This window comes from Suricata suricatta, chromosome 11, assembly GCF_006229205.1.
Source record: "Suricata suricatta isolate VVHF042 chromosome 11, meerkat_22Aug2017_6uvM2_HiC, whole genome shotgun sequence".
NCBI classification, from domain to species: Eukaryota; Metazoa; Chordata; class Mammalia; order Carnivora; family Herpestidae; genus Suricata; species Suricata suricatta.
Genome location: NC_043710.1, coordinates 89288089 through 89309530, shown reverse-complemented (window position 1 = coordinate 89309530; position 21442 = coordinate 89288089). Strand labels below are relative to the sequence as shown.

At 41.9% G+C, this 21442-nt stretch overlaps 1 long non-coding RNA gene across 2 annotated transcripts; it reads left to right on the top strand.

Moving 5' to 3' along the window:
- The first annotated feature begins 6 nt into the window (after window positions 1–6).
- On the top strand, window positions 7–13887 carry LOC115271675. Of its 2 annotated transcripts, XR_003900054.1 has the most exons (5): window positions 7–129; window positions 334–582; window positions 1661–1838; window positions 13389–13509; window positions 13746–13887. It is a non-coding gene; the product is annotated as an uncharacterized LOC115271675 (long non-coding RNA). The 2 variants fall into 2 exon arrangements; XR_003900055.1 differs by lacking the exon at window positions 13389–13509.
- The last annotated feature ends 7555 nt before the right edge of the window (window positions 13888–21442 follow it).

Below are 21442 nucleotides of genomic sequence, written 5' to 3'. Positions count from 1 at the left end.
CCGGGGCTGCCCTCGGGCCTGGCTCGCCTGCGGACGGGCGGCTGCGGGCCCCTGCCGCCGAGCGGAGACCGTCCGCTTCCCCCGGCCTCTCTCCGCGAGCCCTACCGCGCCGCCCGCTCCTCTCGCGGGGTGAGGGGCGGGGATGAGGCGCGCCGAAGCCCCGAGCTGCGGAGAAGGGTGGGGGCATGAGGGCGCTGGTGTGAGGAACAGATTGGAGCCTTCTCACTTCCTCTCCAATCTCAGCCCCCGGGAGGAGGGGTGAGGCCCGCGAAGGGGCCCAGAGTTAAGGAGGACTTGACCATTTCCCTCTCTCGCTCTCTTCTCTCCCTCCAGTCGGCCTCCCCTCCTGAGCTGGCTTCGGGGCGCCGAGGCTGACGTCCAGGGCGGAGACTGGGGAAACCTGCGGAGGGCTCATCCCGCCAGCGCCGAGGCTGAAGGAGAGCATTTCTGGGGGAGGCTTTAAAAAGGGGTTGTGGACCAGGGTTAGAGTTGGTTCGCTGTGGCTTTTCAGGAAACCCTTGCGCGTTATTTGAGGAACAGCAACTCTGGCTCCAGTTAAGATCTGTTTTCCAGTTAGCCTGGGTAGGTGTGACCCTGTGTGGAAAAGCTTAGATGTCTTTATCGCGTTTGTCGTTTGTAGCTTATTAAATATGTAGGAACTCTGGAGCCCGGCGGAAAAGTTACTTTCCAATATCATTCTCCATCTTCCCTAATTTGGAAGCTGCCTCGTTTTCCTGCTGCATTTCACACTCCAGAGTGTAAGGAGTTAGAAGACTGTCAAGTATGACAGCGTTTATGACCTCTAGTAATTAGTTATCAGCCGTTCCTGAATACTCCGCAAAGTGCGGCAGTTTAATGAACACTAGCACGCCGAATCCAATAGTAGCTGTAAGGTATTTCAATAATCTTCAAAGCCAAGTATCTGATTATTTATCTTGAGTCCTTAACTTAAAAACCTCAGCGGATCTTTTTCAAGTATGTGGAATTTTTTTTAAAGCAAATATATGTTAGGTTAAAAAAAATAAAAAAGCTGAAGGGGTGCCTGAGTGGCTTAGTCTCTCATGTATCCACTCTTGATTTCTGCCCAGATGTTGATCTCAGGGTGGTGAGTTCAAGCCCGGTGGTGGAGACTGCTAAAAAATAATAAAATAAAATAATAATAAAATAGAACTGAGGTTAGCTACACTCTAGGATCACCCTAGAGAATAACATGGTTAGAAAGCCAAAGGAATAGCAATAGGGATGAAGTAGAGGAGAGAACTGCCTCTATGTTTCATATTTAAAAAAAAAAACCACCATAGTTTACAGTATGACAAATCATAAAGAAGTTCCAGAATTTATGCTATCTTTCCCTCTTATTCTAAGAAAAAGATAGAGTCAGACACCTTGGCGAAGAATATGGATTCTAGAGTCAGAATGCCTGGCTTCAAATTCCAGTTGTGCAAACTCAGTCAATTTAGCTGAGTAATCTCTCAGTACCTTGGTTTCTTCATTTATAAAATGGGGATGACCTCACAGCACTGCCGTGAAAATGAAATGGGCTGATAGAGGTAAAGCCCTTCGAAGGGTGCCTGGTAAACAGTACACATTAGATGAACATTAGCTATTATCTCATTTTGGCTATACAACAGTCCCCTCTTATTCGTGATTTCACTTTCAGGGTTTCAGTTACCAATGCCAAAGGCACTCAGGAAGCAGATCAACCTGATTTATGACCAGAAGGTCAATAGTAGCCTAAGGCTGCCTCACAATGCCTGTGTCAGTCGCTTCTCTTCATCTCATGCTTCTCTTCATCTCATCGCATAGGCAATTTCTCATCTCACATCATCGCAGGAAGGGTGAGTACAGTATAGTAAGGTATTTTGAGAGAGAGAGGAACCACATTCACATAATTTTTATTACAATACATTGTTATAATTGGGCTCTTGTTAATCTCTCTAACCATGGCTAATTTAGAAATGAAACGTTATCATAGGTATGTATGTATGTGAAAGAACATAGTACATGTAGAGTTGGGGACTGTGTGTGCTTTCAGGCATCCACTGGGGGTCTTGGGCCAATCCTCTGTGGATAAGGAGGACCACTGTAGGTTAGTTAATAGAAACCCTCCCTTGGTTGCTTTCTCTCCACCACTAGCTTTCAGTGTCTTCACTTTCAGTTCTTTTAAGGGCTCCCATGGTATCTCAAACACCTGTCAAAGCAAAATCACTCTCATTCAGCCCAACAGTATATTTTTTAATGTCATAAGATATTCAATGTGTATGAAAGGGAGTCATGCCTAAATCAGAGACTCTGAAGAGTTTTAAAATCACTGCTTATCCTGCTCTCATTTTCCCACAAGCCTGAAAAAGATCCTTCCTCCTTCTATTGTTAATTCTGGATGATTCTCAAATCAACTCTGACTCATGCAGGAAGCCTTCCTAGATAAAGTAGGTTGACTGGGAAGTCTCCCTTCCCACAAACTTCTGTTTCTAGACATTATTTCTATATTCCCCCCTTTATTCCCACAGCTCATCAGTCTATCCAATGAAAAAAGGCATCAAAAATAAAATTTCAAGTAACATCCTGAGGTTAAAATTAATTCAATAACATAAAAGCTATTAATATGTACTACACAGTATGGAGGTATTGCTGCATAGGCAACCTGAATCATGTGTTTGTCATGCTGGCTGAGCATGGCTGGTCCTGGACTCCAGGAGCTGTGTGATGTACCTGTTCAAGGCTTCATAGTTCAATCAGAATTTCTAGAATGTGTTGGAAGTAGGGTACTACACCTTTCATTGTGGACTCAAATGATAGCATGAGTAGATTAAAAGCCTATTTGAGAGATAATGTAAGCAACGTCTCAAAATAATGTGCAAAAGAGTTCAGAACACTACACAGTAATCTGCCTGTAAACTGTCAACTACCTCTGTTTGATTGTATCATCCCCTTTTCCGTTTCCTCCACAACCTATGTCCAGTATTTGTTTTCTCAACTTTTCATTCTCACCCCCTCCCCCATTGATTATCTTCCCTATGCTGTATCTTTTATTCTCATGACCTGTTCATTCCATAACTAGAAGCCTGAATCTTCCTCCCTTCCCCTACATCTGGTGCATTTCCTTACGTACCTCCCTCCAGCAATTATCACTTGGTTTTCTGTACTTATGAGTTTGTTTCTGCTTTTTGTTTGCTTGTTTGTTTGGTTTGTTGTTTGGATTCCAAATATATGTGAAGTCATATGCTATTTGTCTTGGACTTCACTTAGTATTGTACTGTCTAGGTCTATCCATGTGGTCACAAAGGGCAAGATCTCATCCTTTCTATGATTGAGTAATATTTCATTGTATATCCATTCTTTATCAATCCATCTGTCGATGGACACTTGGGTTGCTTCCATATCTTGGCTATTATAAATAATGCTTAAATAAGCATAACGTGCATATAAATTTTCAAATTAGTGTTTTCATTTTTCTTTGGGTAAGTACCCTGTTGTGGAATTACTAGGTCATATATTTCTGTTTTAATTTTTTGAGGAAATTCCATACCATTTTTCTCAGCGGCTATACCAATTTACATTTCCACCAACAGTGCATGAGGGTTCCTTTATTTCCATATCCTCATCAACACTTATTTCTTGTCTTTTTATTCTAATTTTTTAATGTTTATTTTTAAAAATTTTTAGGGGCTCCTTGGTGGGTCAGTCTGTTGAGCATCCAACTGTGGCTCAGGTCATGATCTTACAATTCGTGGGTTCGAGCCCTGCGTTGGGCTCTGTGCTGACCTCTAGCTCAGAGCCTGGAGCCTGCTTTGGATTCTGTGTCTCTTTCTCTCTCTGCCCCTCCCCTGTTCTCTGTCTCTGTCTCTCAAAAATAAATAAATGTAAAAAAACAATTTTTAATGTTTATTTTTGAGAGCGAGAGAACAAGTGAGCGAGCAAGCAAGTGTGAGCAGGGAAAGGGCAGAGATGCAGAGAGACACAGAATCGAAGCAGGCTTGAGGCTCCAAGCTGTCAGTACAGAGCCCAACGTGGGGCTTGAACCCACAAACTGTAAGATCATGACCTGAGCCTAAGTCAGGCACCTAAAACTAAATGAGCCACCCAGGCACCCCTAATGTTTATTTTTGAGAGAGAGAGACAGAGTGCAAGTGGAGGAGGGGTAGAGAGAGAGAGGGAGACACAGATTCCGAAGCAGGCTGTCAGCATAGAGCCTGACTCAGGGCTTGAACTCACAGACAGTGAGATCATAACCTAAGCTGAAGTCGGACTAACTGACCGAGCCATCCAGGCGCCCTTCTAGTCTTTTTTATTCTAGCCGTTCAGACAGGTATAAAGTGATATCTCATTGTGGTTTTGATTTCCAGTTCCCTGATGATTAGTGATGTTGAGTATCTTTTCATCATCATGTATATGTTGGCCATCTGTATATTTTCTTTGGAAAAATGTCTGTTCAGGTCCTGTGCCCATGTTGTAAAGGATTAGTTGTGGGGTTTTTTTGGTTTTGAGTTGTGTAAGTTCTTTATATAGTCTGGATATGAACCCTTTCCAGATGTATCATTTGCAAATATCTTCTCCTACTTAGTAGTAGCCTTTGCATTCTGTTGATGATTTCCTTCACTTTATTTTGTTGTAGTCCCCGTAGTTTATTTTTGCTTTTGTTTCCATTGCATTAAGAGACATATCAAGAACAATGTTGTTATGGTTAATGTCAAAGAAATTACTGCCTATGTTCTGTTCTAGTTTTATGGTTTCAGTTCTCACACTTAAGTCCTTAATCTATTTGGAGTTTATTTTAAGAAAGTGGTCCAGTTTCATTCTTTTGCATGTGGCTGTCCAGTTTTCCCAGCACCATTTGTTGAAGAACAGTGCATATTCATCTGTGTCCAGTGTTTGTATTCCCAACTTTTCTCTGAAGCCCCTCATTTAAAAAAAAAAAAAATTTTAACATTTATTCATTTTTGAGAGACAGAGACAGAGTACGAGCAGGGGAGGAGCAGATAGAGAGGAAGACACAGAATCTGATGCAGACTCCAGGCTCCAAGCTGTCAGCACAGAGGCTGACGCAGGGCTCAAACCCAAAAACCATGAGATCATGACCTGAGCTGAAGCCAGATGCTTAACCAACGGAGCCATCCAGGTGCCCTTCTCTGAAGCCTCTCCTAATCAGTTGGACAAAAGTTTCCCGTCTAGTACCCACTCACACAATTTAGCATTTCACATTAATGTTTTCCGTTTCAAAAGCTTTGTTAATTATATTATATACTTACTCCCTTGCTATGTTTTATGACTGTCAGTGTGGTTGCTGTTTCAGCTTTTTTTCCCTTCAATTCCACATCAAATCCTATTATCTCTGAAATCTTTCCTAAATCTGACTACTTCCCAACTCTAGTCCAAGCCTCCATCATGTCTTTACTGGACAACTGGACTTCTTACTTGCACACTTGTCTGCTTACACAGTAGCCAAGGTGTTTTTTAAACTTTTTTCTTGCGAAATATAGCATTTTTAGAGAATATAGAGGAAGTACATGAAACATATATGTACAACTACTCTATGATTTATTATAAAGCAAATAGTGCATAGCCACCATCAAGTCAAAGAAATAGAATGTTGCTAGCACTCCAGAAGTTTTGCCCCATAATCCCTTCCCAATGTTAACCCCTATCTCCCTCATAACCTTATAACCACTATATTGACTTGCCTTTCTTTATAATTTTATCACTGTATATCTTATCCACCCAAGCACTGCCAGAAAGGAATGTAGGCCTGTGTTGCCAAGCTTCTAACTTCCAAGAAAGGCCAGAAGTCTGGCCTTTAAAATTTTTTTTAATTTTAATTTAAAAATTTTGCATTATATTTTAAATATGACAATGCAAAAAAAACAGATCTTTGCTTATTGAACCCCCCAAAATAATAATTTTACCATTGTATCTTACATCACTAAATTTTTTTCCTGGTTTTGATTTTTTTTGTAAATGAAATCACATATATCTGGCTTCTTTCATTCAGTATTATGTTTTTAATTAAGAGTCATCTATCCTGTATGAGACTACAGTTCATTCATTTTCATTGCTGTAAAATACTTATCGATATGTCACATTTTATTTATCCATCCTACTGTTGAATTTTGGGTGTCTCTAATTTAGGATATTGTGAATAATGCTGCTACAAACATTCTTGTACATGTCTCCCAGCGATATGGTCAAGAGTATATACCTTCTTCCCTCCCTTCTTCTCTTCCCTCTTTCCATGTGGATACCTAATTATTCCAGCTCCATTTTCTTGAGAGATCATCCTTTCCCTCCTCCCTTTGCAATGCTATCTTTGACTTAAATTGAGTGTCCATATGTGCATGGGTCTGTTTCTGGGCTCTTTTATTACATTGGTCTATTTGTCTGTCTATTTTTCCGTGTTCCCTGCTGCGTATCACACTGCTACCATAATGAGTCACACTGGCTTTATAATAAGGCTTATGTCAAGTCGAGAAAGTCCTTCCTCCTCCTCTTCCTTTCCTTCCTCCTCCTTTTTCAGGAGCAGCTTTCTATTCTTGATCCTTAATATTTCCACATACATTTTAGGATTAGAATTTTAGAATTTTTCTACAGAAAAAGACAAGGTATTTTGATTGGTATTGCACTGAATCTATGGACCAATTTGAGAAAAACTAACACCTTTATAATAATTGATCTTATAGTCCTTGAAAACGTTTCTCTTGGGGTACCTGGTGGCTCAGTTGGTTGAGTATCTGACTCTTGATTTCGGCTCAGGTCATGATCCCAGGGTTGTGGGATTGAACACTGCATTGGGCTCCCCCCACTGGGATCAAGCCCTGCATCAGACTCTGCACTGAGCATGGGGCCTGCTTAAGATTCTCTCTCTGTCTGCCTCTCTCCTCTGCTGATACTCTCTCCCTTTCTAAAAAAAAAAAAAAAAGAAAGAAAAATAAAGAAAAAAAAAAGAAAGAAAGAAAAAAAAAGAAAAATTTTAAAAAAGTAAATAATATCTCTTGGAATATACTCTTGGCATGATATCCCTTCATTAGTCTTTAGTTTCTCTTAATAAAATTGTATAGTTTTCTACACAAAGGTCTTAGACATTTTGTTGAATTTATCCCTGGATAGTTAGTATATTTTTGAACACTCTTATAAATGGTATTATTTCTTAAATTTTATTTTCTAATTGTTTTTGCTGGTATGTACAAATACAATTGATTCTTGCATGTTTATTTTGTATCTAGTGATCTTGATGGAACAGTCTTTTAAAATTGTAAATCATTACATGTCATTCCCTTGTTAAAATCCCACCAATGGGGGCTTCTGAGTGGCTCAGTCAGTTGAACGTCTGACTTTGTCTCAGGTCATGATCTTGCAGTTCACAAGTTCAGTCCTGGCCTTGAGCTCTGTGCTGACAGCTAAGAGCCTGGAGCCTTCCTCGGATTCTGTGTCTCCCTCTCTCTGTACCCCTCCCTTGCTGGTGCTCTCGCTCTTAAAAATAAACAAACATTTAAAAAAGGTAAAAAAAAAAAAACGCCAGTGGCTTTTTATTGTAAAAATATAATCCAAACCCTTTGCAATGACCATGGTGACTTTAAAACACGTTCACATGTTATTTGACACTCTTCCAACAAGAAGGTGAGTCTGTTTTCCCTCCCCTTGGACTTGGGTAAATCTTTGTAACTACCTCCATGAACCTGATACATGGAAGGGACACTGTGTGACTTTCAGGATAGGTTTGGAAGTACCCTGAAGCTTCGGCCAGTTTCTCTTGCTCTGAAAACCTTTAGCCACCTTGTAAGAAATTGAGCTACCCTACATCCACGTGGAGAAAAATAGCCAAGGAGCCAGAATTGTTCCAGCTTCCCGTTGTCTCCTAGCCAGACATGTGAATGCAGAAGCTCTAAAATAATCCTGGCTTCAGCCACCGCTTGATTGTATCTACATGGGAGACCCCAGTAAGAACTGCCTAGCTGACCCCAGGTACCCCCAGATTCATGGACAAAGTTAATGATTGTTGTTGTTTTGTGCCACTGACTTCTAGGGTATTTTGTTATGCAGTGATTGGTAATTAGAACAGTGGTCTAGAAGGCCTTTTTTACCCTAAGCTCAACCTATCTACCTCACCAACCTCATCTCTCACACACTCCAGTCACACTGGCTTGTATATGTCCTATCAAACAAGTCAAGCTTCTTTCTGTTTTGAGGCTTTTGGAGTTCTCATAGATCCTTCGTCTTAGAACACTTATCTTCTCTTCCAGTGGTAGCCTCCTTCTCATAATCTATCTCCTCAAACATTGCCACTCCAGAGATGCCTTTCTATCTGCTTATCTATCACCTTACCATCTTATTTTATCGATACACATTTTCCAGGGCACCTGGGCGACTCAGTCTATTAAGTGTCTGACTTTGGCTTAGGTCATGATCTCATGGTCTGTGAGTTCCAGCCGCACATCAGGCTCTGTGCTGATAGCTCAGAACCTGGAGTCTGCTTCAGATTCTGTGTCTCCCTCTCTCTCTGCTCCTTCCCTGCTCACATTCTCTCTCTCTCTCAAAAATAAATAAAAAAAAATTTTAATACACTTTTCCCAAAATCATTTATTTATGCATATTTATCTTTCTTTCATGTAGTTATTGTCTGCCCTCCCCTCTAGAATGTAAGCTCTTTGAAGCCAAAGAGTGTCCATTTTGTTCTCTTTTCATAAGTCCAGCACTTAGAATGGTGTCAGGCAGGCTTTCACCATCAATGAAGATGGAGTAACAGGGACTAGACATACCCTCCTATCTTAAGCAGCTAGAAAACCAGACAAAATATATGAAATAATGGATTTCAAGGCAATGGTACCACCTCTTAATCATCTAATCATAGTCTTCCCACGAGATCCGACGGAGATCCAACGGCGGTGCTTACGTGCACACAAACACCGCATGAGAATGTTTGCAACAGCCTTATTTGTAACTGCCCAAAGCAGGAAGCAACCAAGAAGTCCTTCAATAGGTGAATGGAAAAAACCAAACCAAAACAAAAAACTGGTACGTCCACTCAACGAATAAAGGAAATGAGCTATCAAGCCATGAAAAGACACAGAGGAATGCATGCTGCTGAGTGAGAGACCCCAGTCTGAAAAGCTACATGATTCCAACTATATGATGTTTTGGAAAAGGCAAAACAGTAGAGACAATGAGGAAAGAAGAACGGTGGTTGCCAGAGGTTGGGCAGGAAGGGAGGAAGGGATGGAATAGGCGGAGCACAGGATTTTTAGGGCAGTGAAAATATTCCATATGATACAGTTGTCAAAACCCATACAATTCTAGGACATAAAGAGCATATGCTAGTGTAAACGATGGCCTGTAATTGATAGTAATGTACCAGGACCAGTTCATCAATTATAATAAATGTGCCACAGGAAAGCAAGACGTTAGTGATAGAGGAAACTGCAGGGTGAGGAGGACTGTCCATACTTTCTGTTCAATTTTTCTGTAAACCTAGAGCTGCCCTAAGGGGAAAAAAAAGTTTATTAATAATTTATTGAAAAATGGGCTTCTATACAGTTTATTAACTTTTAAAAGGGTTGAAATACTATGCAACAGAGTGTAAGACTGGTTCTATCTAATTTTGGCTTTTCATTTTGCTGTTATTTTTGTTTTCCCATCAAAAAAATGATCGTTTTGTTATATCTAAGAAAACAAAATAAACTCAGCTATTTTTTAATTAATTAATTTTTAAATTTTTATTTATTTTAATTAATTTTTTATTTAGTTGACATATGTTACGTTAGTTGCAGGTATATGGCATAGTGATTCCACAAGTTTAAACATTATGCTGTGCTCACTGCAAGTATAGCTACCGTATGTCACCCTCCAACACTATTACAGTATGATTGTGTTCCTTACGCTGTGCCTTTTACTGCCGTGACTTACCCATTCCATACCTGGGAGCCTGTACCTGCCACTCCCCTTTACCCATTTTACCCATCCTCTCCCCCCTCCCCCTCTCTGGCAATGATCAGTCCGTTCTTTGGGTTGACAGGTCTAATTCTGCTTTTTAAGACCCACTTAATTTAAAAAGAAGTGTTGGAAGAAGTAACGCAGTAATTTTCCCTCTGCCACACTGCTGTTAGCACTTGTGGGCACTGTAACACGGAAGGTGCACTGTGTCCATTTGTTCCCAAATGGGGACATAATGCCTACCCCTTAGGAAAGTATGAAGCAGAGTTAAGATAAGATGAAGTGCACTTAATAGAAGATAACTGCTGGGGCTCCTGGGTGGCTCAGTTGATCTAGCATCTGACTCTGGGTTTCAGCTCCGGTCATGATCTCACGGTTCACTGGGGAGTTCAAGCCCCACGTCCCATAGGGCTCTGTGCTGATAGCTGATCGCACATAGAGCCTGCTTGGGATTTCTCTCTTTCCCTCTCTTTCTGCCCCTCCCCAACTTGCACAGGCAAGAGCATGCACTTGTGTGTGTGTGTGTGTGTGTGTGTGTGTGTGTGTGTGCATGTGCGTCCATCCATTTTCTCTTTCTCTAAAGGTGGAAAAATAAACTTAAAAATAAAATAGAAGATAGCTGCTCCCACCCCAAGTCCTGACCCAATACAACAGTGACAGCCTTGCTTTCAGACTTGGGACTATCAGAATGAACTTCATCACACCCTTTTCCGTGTTTAAGTCACTCCTCACAAGAATATAAGGACATCTTAAATGCCTTGGAAATTAATAACCCTGAGACACTGTAAATTCTCTTTTCTGATCCATTACTCATTCCTTCAAACTCCTCCTGTGTCCTCTAGTGTTTGTAATCAGTGATCAGAAAAACTCCCTACATCCCTGTTTCTTCTCTGATCCTTCTGTAAACCTTCTTGCTCCTAGTCAACCCTGGCTGTCCCAGGCTTGCAGCTTCAGCCCTTGTAAATGAGGGCTGTTATATTTCATTCGCTTGCTCCTTTCTGTCTTGTAGCACTCATTGACAAAATCACAATCCTGCTTGAATCCAGTTGTCTGCCTCTGCGTCATGCACCATGCTGGTGCGTACCTGCTTGTGGTTGGAGAAAACCACAAATCAGAATGAATGGTCTGCCTATCACTTAAATGGTGATTGCTGACCTCAAGTGGCCCCTTGATTTGGTTCAACATTGTATTTCTCTCATTCATTCTCTCACTTTCCTGCACGACTAGATTATCTGATGCCTTTGTTTGTCTCGTGTTAAATGAGGTAGAGGTCCAACTTTTTTTTTTTTTTTTTGGCATCTGGATATCCAGTTGTCCTGACACTGTTTGTGGGGAAAACAGTTCTTTCTCAATTAAATTGTTTTGCCCACCTCCTTGTCAAATATCAATTGATTGTAAATGTAAGGTTTATTTGTCAAATTTTATTCATTTGTTTATTTATTTATTTTAGAAAGAGCAAGAGAGTGTGAGAAGGGGAGGGGGGCAGAGGGGGAGAGAGAGAGAGAGAGAGAGAGAGAGAGAGAGAGAGAGAGAGAGAGAGAGAGAGAACCCTAAGCAGGCTCCACACTCAGCGCAGAGCCCTAGATGGGGCTTGATCCCACAACCCAGGGATCATGACCTGAGCCAAAATCAGGAGTTGGATGCCCAACCCACTGAGCTACCCAAGCACCCCTGGACTCTCAATTCTATTCCATTGATCTATCATTTTGCCATAATCACACTGTCTTCATTACTGTAGCTTTATAGTAAGTTTTGAAATTGTGAAGAGTGAGTCCTCCAATTTTATTCAAACTCAAGATTGTTTTTTCTATCCTTGGTCCCTTGTACATCCATATGAATCTTAGCTTCAGCTTGTTAATTTGTGCTCCTCCCTGCCCCTCAAAAAAGTCAGCAAATATCTGATAGTGATTGCAATGGATCTGTACATCAATTTGCCATCTCAACAGTATTAAATCTTCCAATCAATGAACATAGAATATCTTTCCATTTATTAAGGCTTTCTTTAATTCCTCTCAATAAGTTTCATGGTTTTCAGAGTGTAAGTTTTATACTTCTTGTGGTTAAATATATCCCTAGGTAGTTTGTTCTTTTTGATGCTACTCCAAATGGAATTATTTTCTCAATTTCATTTTCAGATTGTTCATTGCTAGTATCTAGAAATCCTACTGATGTACGTAATTGATCTTGTAGCCTGCAACCTTGTTGAGATTGTTTATCCTGATAATTTTTAGTGAACTCTTCATGATTTTCTATACAAGATCATGTCATCTAAAAATTGAGATATTTTACTTCTTCCTTTCCAATCTGAATGTCTTTACTTCATTTTCTTGCCTAATTACCTTGGCTAGAGGTAATTATCTTATTTCCTTATCTTATTTCTGATGGTAAGGGGAAAAGTATTCAGTCTTTCACCATTAATGATGTTATCTGTGAGTTTTTGGTACATGTCCTCTATCAAGTTAAGGACATTCTCTACTATTCCTAGTTTGTTGAATATTTTTGCCATGAAGGGATATTGGAGTGTTGGATATTGTCAAATACTTCTTCAGCTTCTATTGAGATGATCATGTGCTTTTTGTCCTTTACTGATATGGTGAATTATATTAATGAACTTTCAGATGTTTAAACATCTTTGTATTTGGGGGATACATCCAATTTGGTTAGAATATCCCTTATGTATGTTGCTGGATTCAGTTTATTAGCATTTTTATCTTTTTAAGATTTTCACATCTATATTCACACTTGACAGTTAGGTTCCACTAATTGCCAGCTGATTGGTCTACTGTTTTCTATGAAGGAGTGGGGCATATATTGTCCCACAGTCGGAACCAGTTAAATCTGGTCCTCTTTGCAGGGGTAGTTTGTGTGTGTGTGTGTGTGTGTGTGTGTGTGTGTGTGTGTGTTTAAGATTTTATTAAGTAATCTCTACACCCAGTGTGGGGCTTGAACTCACAACCCTGAGATCAAGAGACACATGCTCCACTGACTGACCCAGCCAGGCTCCCCCTAGAGGGGTAGTTTTTGAGGCAAGTTTTTGAGGTTTGTCCTGCCCCCAGGAGTACTGTTCTTAGCTGACTCTTTTCCCAGTTCTCTCTGGTAAACGTGGCTTACAATTTAGCTTATTGTCCTCCTGGAGCTGCCAGCCTTTTAGTCGCTTACCACCAAAATCTCCATTGTTTTCTAAAGTGCCCTTAGGCTTGAACTTCCCCACACTGTGGTTCACATAAAGTGAGCTCCCTTGGTGAAAACCTTGGCACTCTATGTTTTCATGGCCCATCTCTCCCCCTGGGCCAAGTCTTTACACTATTGTGTGGCAGAGACAGTGGTCCAAGTATTTCAGAGCAGCCTGCCCCTGCAGGGCACAGGGCCAGGGGTGGGGGGGAGGCAGTAACCATCTGATCTTCTTGGCTTGCCTCTAGCCATGTTGAACCTCTGGTCTGTGAGTGATAAGGGCCCCCGTGTTGTAGGCCAATCCTGCCTGGGTAGAGCCTCTGACCTACCTACACAAGGGGGCCAGGTGAAGGAAGAGACTCCAGCCTCTTGGCAGCCCTTTCCTGGAATTTCACCTCTGCCACACAGAGCTTGAAGGTATGGAAAGTGCTGTGGCCTGCCCTGCACAGTGAGATAACACAGTCCGTGACTGGGAGCTGGGAAGAAAGGAAGCCCTGTCATCACGGCCACTGCTGCCATGCAGTCTCTGTCCAGCTGAGATGGAAGAGTGGTCAAGAGGGGGAGGGGCGTTGTGGCTTAAGTGCCACAGATTCTCCCTGTTCAAACTGAGATCTAATACACTTTTCTTGAATAAATATTTCTTTGCTTGCTAGATGCCCTTAGGACAATTTAGACTGAAAGATTGTTTCTGAAGAAATAATTTTCACCAGTCATGGCTGTTTCACTGGAGAGAGGATCCGCAGAGCTCCTCACACTACCATTCCAGGAATGATCCACCCTCTCCTCCCCTCTTAAGTAAAGCTTCTCAAAATTGTTTCAGTATTTCATGTTCAATTCCTGTCTCCTTCCTCCTGCCCCCTGCCAAACTCTTTCTTTTTTTCCTTTTTTCTTTTCTTTATTTATTTTTGAGAGACAGAGCATGAGTGGGGGAGGAATAGAGAGAGAGGGAGATATAGAATCTGAAACAGGCTCCAGGCTCTGAGCCGTCAGGACAGAGCCTGAGGCAGGGCTCAAACTCACGAACCATGAGATCATGACCTGAGCTGAAGTTGGACGTTCAGTTCAACCGACTGAGCCACTCAGGCGCCACACACCCCCACAAAGTCTTTCTTGAACCAACTCCAGTCAGGCTTCGATCCCTCACAAATTCAATGAAACTGCTCTTGTCAAGGTCAGTGATGCCTTCCACGTTGCTAAGGTTTTTTGGTTAATGTTTATTTTTTTAAAAGAAAGAGAGAGATCATGAGGAGAAGGGGCAGAGAGAGAGGGAGACACAGAATTGGAAGCAGGCTCTAGGCTCTGAGCTGTCAACACAGAGCCCAACGCAGGGCTGGAACCCATGAGCTGTGAGATCATGACCTGAGCTGAAGTTAGATGGTTAACCGACTGAGCCACCCAGGCACCCCACATTGCCAAGTTCTATAGCACAATCTGATTTTCATCTTACCTGAACAGGCAGCCGTATTTGACACTGTTGATCTCCCCTTCTTCTTTCCAATGTTTTCATCACTTTGCTCTCAGAACACTACACTCTTCCTGATTCCTAGTTTTCCTCGTACCACATTTATTGCTCCTTCAGAGTCTCCTTTGCTAGTGCCTCCGAACCAGTTCCTAGACTTCTTGTCCTTTTCATCTATACTCATTTCCTTGGTGATCTCCAGTCTCATAGTTTTAAATAATTCTCCGTATGCTGATGGCTTTCAAATTTACATCTCTAGGCCAGGCCTCTCTTCCAAACTGCACATGCATGTAACACGCTGCCTACTTGACATTTCCACACGGACACCTAATGGGCTTCTCAAGGTGAATGTGTGAAACAGCTTCTGATCTTCTCCTCCAAGCCTGTTGCTTCCAGTCTCCCTCATCATTCCAGCTGCTCAAAGGCCAAAAGCCATGGCATTGTCATCGACTCTTTTTTTTTCATTTTTTAATGTTTATTCAGTTTTTGAGAGACAGAGACAGAGGATGAGCAGGGGAAGGACAGAGAGAGAAGGAGTAACAGAATCTGAGGCAGCCTCCAGGCTCCAAGCTGTCAGCACAAAGCCTGACACAGGGCTCGAACCCACGAACTGTGAGATCATGACCTGAGCCAAAGTCGGACGCTTAACCGACTGAGCCACCCAGGCATCCTTATCATTGACTCTCTCTCACTCTATGTCCAAGCTATCAGCCAATCCTGCTAGGTCTACCAAATTATTCAAAATATGACCTCTTACAGCTTTCATTGCCATTCCAAGTCACTATCATCTCTTGCTAGATTATTTCAAGGACTGCTTAAGTGGTCTTCCTGCTTTCTTCAGTTACCTCTCTGACCTCATCTCTCATTACTGCCTCCAACCTCCAGTCACATTGGCTTCCTTGCTGTGCCTTGAATACACAAGGCATGTGGATGAGCCTCCTGGCTTGGCAACACTCTGTGTGTTAACACACATCAGTGCCAGGAGGGAGGCCCATTCTTGAGGATCCGAAGTTTGCATTTGGAACCCTCTCACATCTAGATTCTGCCATATGTATCTCTTCCTCTGGTTCATTCTAATTTGTATCCTTTCATTATAATAAAACTGTAATCATAAGTCCTGAGTTCTCTGGGTTATTCCAGCAAATTACTGAACCTGATGGTGGTCATGAGAGCCCTCTAATTTGTAGCCAGCTGATCTGAAGTAAAAGTGATCCTAGGGTGTCCCTGAACTTGCAGCCGGTGCCTGGGGTCTTGGATACACTTGGAAGCCTGGAGAACTGTGCCCTTACCCTCAAGTCTGTCTACTCATGGTAGCACTAGAAGAAGTTAGGCAGGAGTACATAGTATCTCAACTTGAGAAATATGGTGGTGTCCTCCAGGCAATGATGGTTTGGAATCACTGAGTTTCCACATCCTGCCTTGGATCCTGGATGGCATGTAGAACCTCTAGGTAAACATCATAATAGCGTATATTTTTATATATTAGCTTTCCAAATTGTTTTCATAGTTGAGCTTCAAAACAGGTAATATCACCCTCCTTTTACAGGTGAAGAAACTGAAATGAAGGGGAAGACACTTGTCCAAAGCCACTAGACTCAAACATAGGCATTCTGCTTCAATGCAGAGCTCTTCATACCAGAGCCCAAGAGCTATAGGAATCAGTTACAACACATATGGGGGCGGGCAGGGGTTGGGGGGTGCAGGGGAGGGATCTTTAGGATCAGTTCTCCATTAGTGCCTTTTAGGAAACTGAAAGCACCTGAGTCCTTCCAGACTTAGGACTCAGGATTCTCTCCCACCTGATTTTCTCCTTTGGGGGCAGTGAGATTTGGGGGAAAATATCTAGAAACTTCGGTCTTCTCCAGCTAGAGAACTACATATTTCCTTAGATCTCATTTATGGTCTCCGCATACTAATGGCCCTTCCTAAGGGAGAACATTTGTTACTCTCAGCAAGACCAAAATCAAGTTTGTAAGAAATCTTAGTTCAGAGACTCCAGAGAACCTGTCCCAGAGTTGGTATCCACATATCCCACTACTAGCATTTGCAAGTTCTTAAGTGCATTGAAAGAGGATGTATCATACCTACAAACCAAATGGAAAATGGCAAAATGGCAAACATATGACCACTGGTTTCAAGAAAAGAAAATACAATTGGCTCTTAATAAAATATGCCCAATCTCACTCACAATATGCAAAATACAAATTAAAACTACAAGAAGATGTCATTTTTACCTGTCATACCATCAAGAGAAAATAATTTGGAAAACACAGTGTTGTGAGATCTGGGGAAACCTCATCTGGCATCCTCGTCTGTTGCTGGTGAGTTTCAAAATGTGTATAACCTCTGTGAAGGGTGACTTGGCAACATTTCACAAATACATATTTGCACTTGACTCATCAGCAAGTTTACTCTTAGGAATTTATTCTAAAGATGTATCCATACATCAGTATAAAGATGTCTCCTGTGGGGGCGCCTGGGTGGCTTAGTTGACTAAGCTTCTGAATTCAGCTCAGGTCATGATCTCACAGTTAGTAGGTTCGAACCTCTGTCGGGCTCTGTGCTGACAGCTCAGAGCCTGGAGCCTGCTTTGGATTCTGTGTCTCCTTCTCTCTCTGCCCCTCCCCCACTCATGCTCTGTTTCTCTCTGTCTCAATAATATATAAACATTAAAAAAATTTTTTAAAAAGATGTCTGCTGTGGATTGAAAAGCACTGTCACAATATTTCACAACCCTTTCCGTTAAAAGATGAGTCAATTCCCCCAGACTCCTTAAATCTGGGATGGCCCTGCAGCTTGCTACAAGAAACTGTAGCAGAAGCAATGCTGTCCCAGAGCCTAACCTCAAGAGGCTTGTAACTTCCACTCTCATGCTCCTGGAATTCTGCCCTTGGACCAGTTGGTGGTTAGAGGCTGGAAAAACACCAAAGGGGCTGTTAGCAAAGACTGGAGGAATGGAGGACAAACAGTTGCTGGACGCTGGGATGGCAGTGAGAAAACAGTTATCAGAGGCTGAAGAGAGGGCAACTTTTGTTTTGTGTGTGTGTGATACAATAATTGGCAAACAACGCCTGTGAAAATGTAAAAGATAGAAAAGGTACCTAATAGACTTTTAGAAATGGGACTAAGGAGAATTCCAGACAGAAGATTGACGTGCCATTTGGCTACTTCTAACCGTCTGACAACGGACAGGAAGAGAGAGATGAGCAAAAGGAGAAACTATGGCACTTAGAAGAAGGATCTCTAGGGTATCTGGAAGCCCAAGGATTTGCTAGTTTGGAAAACATTAACTCTTTACTCCCAGTTTTCCGAGCTGGTAAAAAAAAATTCTCAAAGGTAAAAGAGTCTGAGGCCTGGATGGCTGGTTGGCTCAGTCCGTTAAGGGTCTGACTTTGTCTCAGGTCATGATCTCACGGTCCATGGGTTTCAGCCCTACGTCCGGCTGTTATTAAATGCCAGTGCTGACAGCTCAGAGCTTGGAGCCTGCTTCAGATTCTGTGTCTCCCTCGTTCTCTGTACCTCCCCCACTCACACTCTGTCTGTCTGTCTGTCTCTCTCTCAAAAATGAAAAAACATTAAACAAAAAACTTTTCATTAAAAAAAAATAAAAGTCTGAGACCAAGGGTACGGCTGTAAGAACCCTTGTTAGGACCCCTGAATGATTTAAGGTAATGTCTACAGTGCTCTCTAGACTAGGGCTTCTGGAATCTTCAGGATATTTTCCCACAGCAGCCTCAAACTATTGCCCAAAACACTGTATACTTAACACCACAAAGTTCCCCTATTTTGAGGGCATTATGTTAATTGGATCACTTAACAAAGGGGAAGAAACAAATGTAAAATGATTCCAGGGTCCACAACCTCAGTGAAGTTTCCAGGAGGCCTGGTGTCTGAAGGATGCCAGGACATCCACACCAGGTTTGGGAACACATGACTTGTCTTTGCTACCACTCAAAGCTACCCTAATGGTAGACCTTTTTGGACTTGGGTGACAATATAACACATTTAGGAACTGCTCCAATCTGTGTATAGAGGAACAATTTTGAGGGGGGGCCCAGAGGAAGAGCAGACTCTCTCCAGGAGATCCTGGCTGCAGTTTTACTGGCGGCACTGCTTAGGCCATATGACGAGTAGGTTCCAGGAGGCTAGTGTCGTTTGTTGTGGATGCCTGTGCCAGGTAGTTGCTTGGAAACTCCCTTAGGAAAGCTTCGGTATAGACCTTGAGGGTTCTAGTGCATGTCCATCCTTTTAAATGTTCCCAGAAGCAGATTGTAACCAATGCTAAATGGAGAGTTAGTAGCTAAGTATACCGACTTCCTTGCTCCTCGCATGGTATAACTCTGAGATGTGTCCTGTGCCATCATTTCCCAAATTCCCTGATGGGATTAAATGCCGGGGACCCACAACCCACCCTTTCTCATCTTCCTTCCTTTCTCTCCCACGCTTCTGTCATCCTACTGGTAGTCCTCTTCCCCAAATAAACTCCTTGCTCTCTAATCTTTGTCTCAGTGTCCACCTCTGGAAGGACCCTACCTGACCTACCAACAATCAGAAGAAAGGGAGAGGGTCTTACTCATCTTTGACTCCTACTCAAAACATACCTTTTTTTTTTTTCCAGAAAAGAAAGTTTACTGACAGTTCCGTGAGCTTCCTGCTGTATTGCTTGTCCATCCATACTCTCTCCATCACAGCTAAAGGTTTGCCAGAAACCACCTGAAGACACAGGGGTGAAATAGGCTTCTCTTGTCACAGAGCTTAGGGACGAGTGGATACTAAGAGCTGTCATTCACTGATGCTTTCCAGTAGACACTACATTAAGCATTTTATATGCATTACCTTATTTAAACCTCACTTTACAGTGAAGTTAGCTTGCGCTCAGAGAGGTTAAGTTACTTGCCCCAAACCATATTACTGGTCAGTGATGGATCTGAAGTTTGAACCCAAGATTATCTGATACCAGTTTATGCTCTAAACCTGTATTATTTTCCTTATGTTAATCACCTTATGTCAGCTCTACAATTTGATAAAAAGTGTCTCCTTTTTTAACGTTTATTTTTTAGAGACAGAAAGAGAGAGAGAGACCACGTGAATGAGTGGGGGAGGGGCAGAGAGAGAGAGGGAGAGAGAGAATCCCAAGCGGGCTCTGTGCTGTCTGCATATCTTGGGGCTCGATCCCACAAACAATGAGATCATGACCTGAGCCAAAATCAAGAGTTGAATGCTTAACTGACTGAGATATTCAGGTGCCCCAACTGTATTGTTCTTTTGAGGCAGACTTGGACCCTCTCTCCATCTCTACTTTTTGTCTCTCCTCCTGTCCTGAGAAGGCAGGGGATACAGTAGAGAATTTTGGATTAGACACTGGTTGCAGAAAGGTTTGGGACTAGAAACAAGGGACAGGAATAGAATGGTGGGAGTCCGACTGCAACTGGGAACCCTTAACAGGACCCCACACCTGCTTCAAATTACATCTCTCTGCTAGATAACTTGGACTTTTCAAGATGTGGGGGGAAGGTCTATTTCAGCGCATTATATAAGCAATGAAAATTCCTTGAGAAATGAATAATGAAAGAAGACAGAACCAACTTTGTATAATACATATGCTAATAAAGATTGTTAAAGTTAGCAGTGGGAAAAAACAATTACAAATTAATTTCAAAGACCAGATGTTGGTTTGGATGAGTCTGGATATTTGCCTTGATCAACTCTCAGTTAAAAGTAGTGTTTTGTGGGGGTTTTTTGAACCTAGTTTTCTGATATGAGTCAAGAGGATATGACATTCCATAAGTGTTATAGATGTGAACACAATTTCATTTACGCCCTCTAACCATCATTAATGGCCATTAACGGCCTGTAACCAGGGTACAACCTTCCAGGTAAACAGTTAACTTTGGAACATTAATAGAAGATGATTCACTAACTTCTAAAATCATTCTTCCTTCATATGAACACCATCTCATTAGGTTTGTAGATTTTAACCCATATACTCAGGCACAGGTATGAATAAATTCACATATATTGTTTTCACTGTGTGATGGTTTACCTAAGGCCTTCCTAGTGCAAACAGGGTTGTTAATTTTGCATCTCAAATTAGTCCCTGCCAACCCAGCAACTAAACTAAAGCAAATTCCTTTGTGAAAAAAGTTTCCAAGCATGACCTGGTAATTGTTTTAATGGATTTTCAATGAAGGGTGAAGTACCATGCTATGTGCCCTGAGGGCATTCCATAAATATATTTTGAGTGACTTTGTTAACCCACATAGAAAAAACAAGCAAGCAAGTATGTACTATTTAAATTCTATTTTTCCTCCTAGTCTCTGTCTTTACCACCCATACCCATAAACACTGAAAGTGAACAAAGGGCCGCTGCAGTGGCAGAAAATAGATCAGTGAAGAACTCTGGGCTGAGAAGTTTGCTTAGTTTGAGATGGTCAGTGTGCACCTGGGATCTTCCCACTCAGGATGGAGGGAGGAAGCCTAAAGTTGATCCACTAAGAGAAGTAATGTCCCCTACAAGCTAACAGGATAATATCCCATCTATGTTAGAGAGCCTGATACTGGTATATACAATTTCCTGTTTTCCCTCCTTTTTTGTAAGTTTGTTTATTTGTTTATTTATTTATTTACTTATTTACTTATTTAGAGAGTGTGTTAGTGGAACAGGAGGAGAGAGAGGGGGAGAAAGAGAAAGAATCCCAAGAGGGTCTGCTCTGCCGGAGCAGAGCCTGGCGCAGGGCTTAATCCCACAAACCAAGAGATCATGTCCTGAGCCAAAGTCAAATGCTTAACCGACTGGGCCATGCAGGCACCCCTACAATTTTCCTGTTGTCTATGTAAGGAATAGATCTGTTCAGACCTTGACATTGTGATGGATCCTACTATATTTTCAGT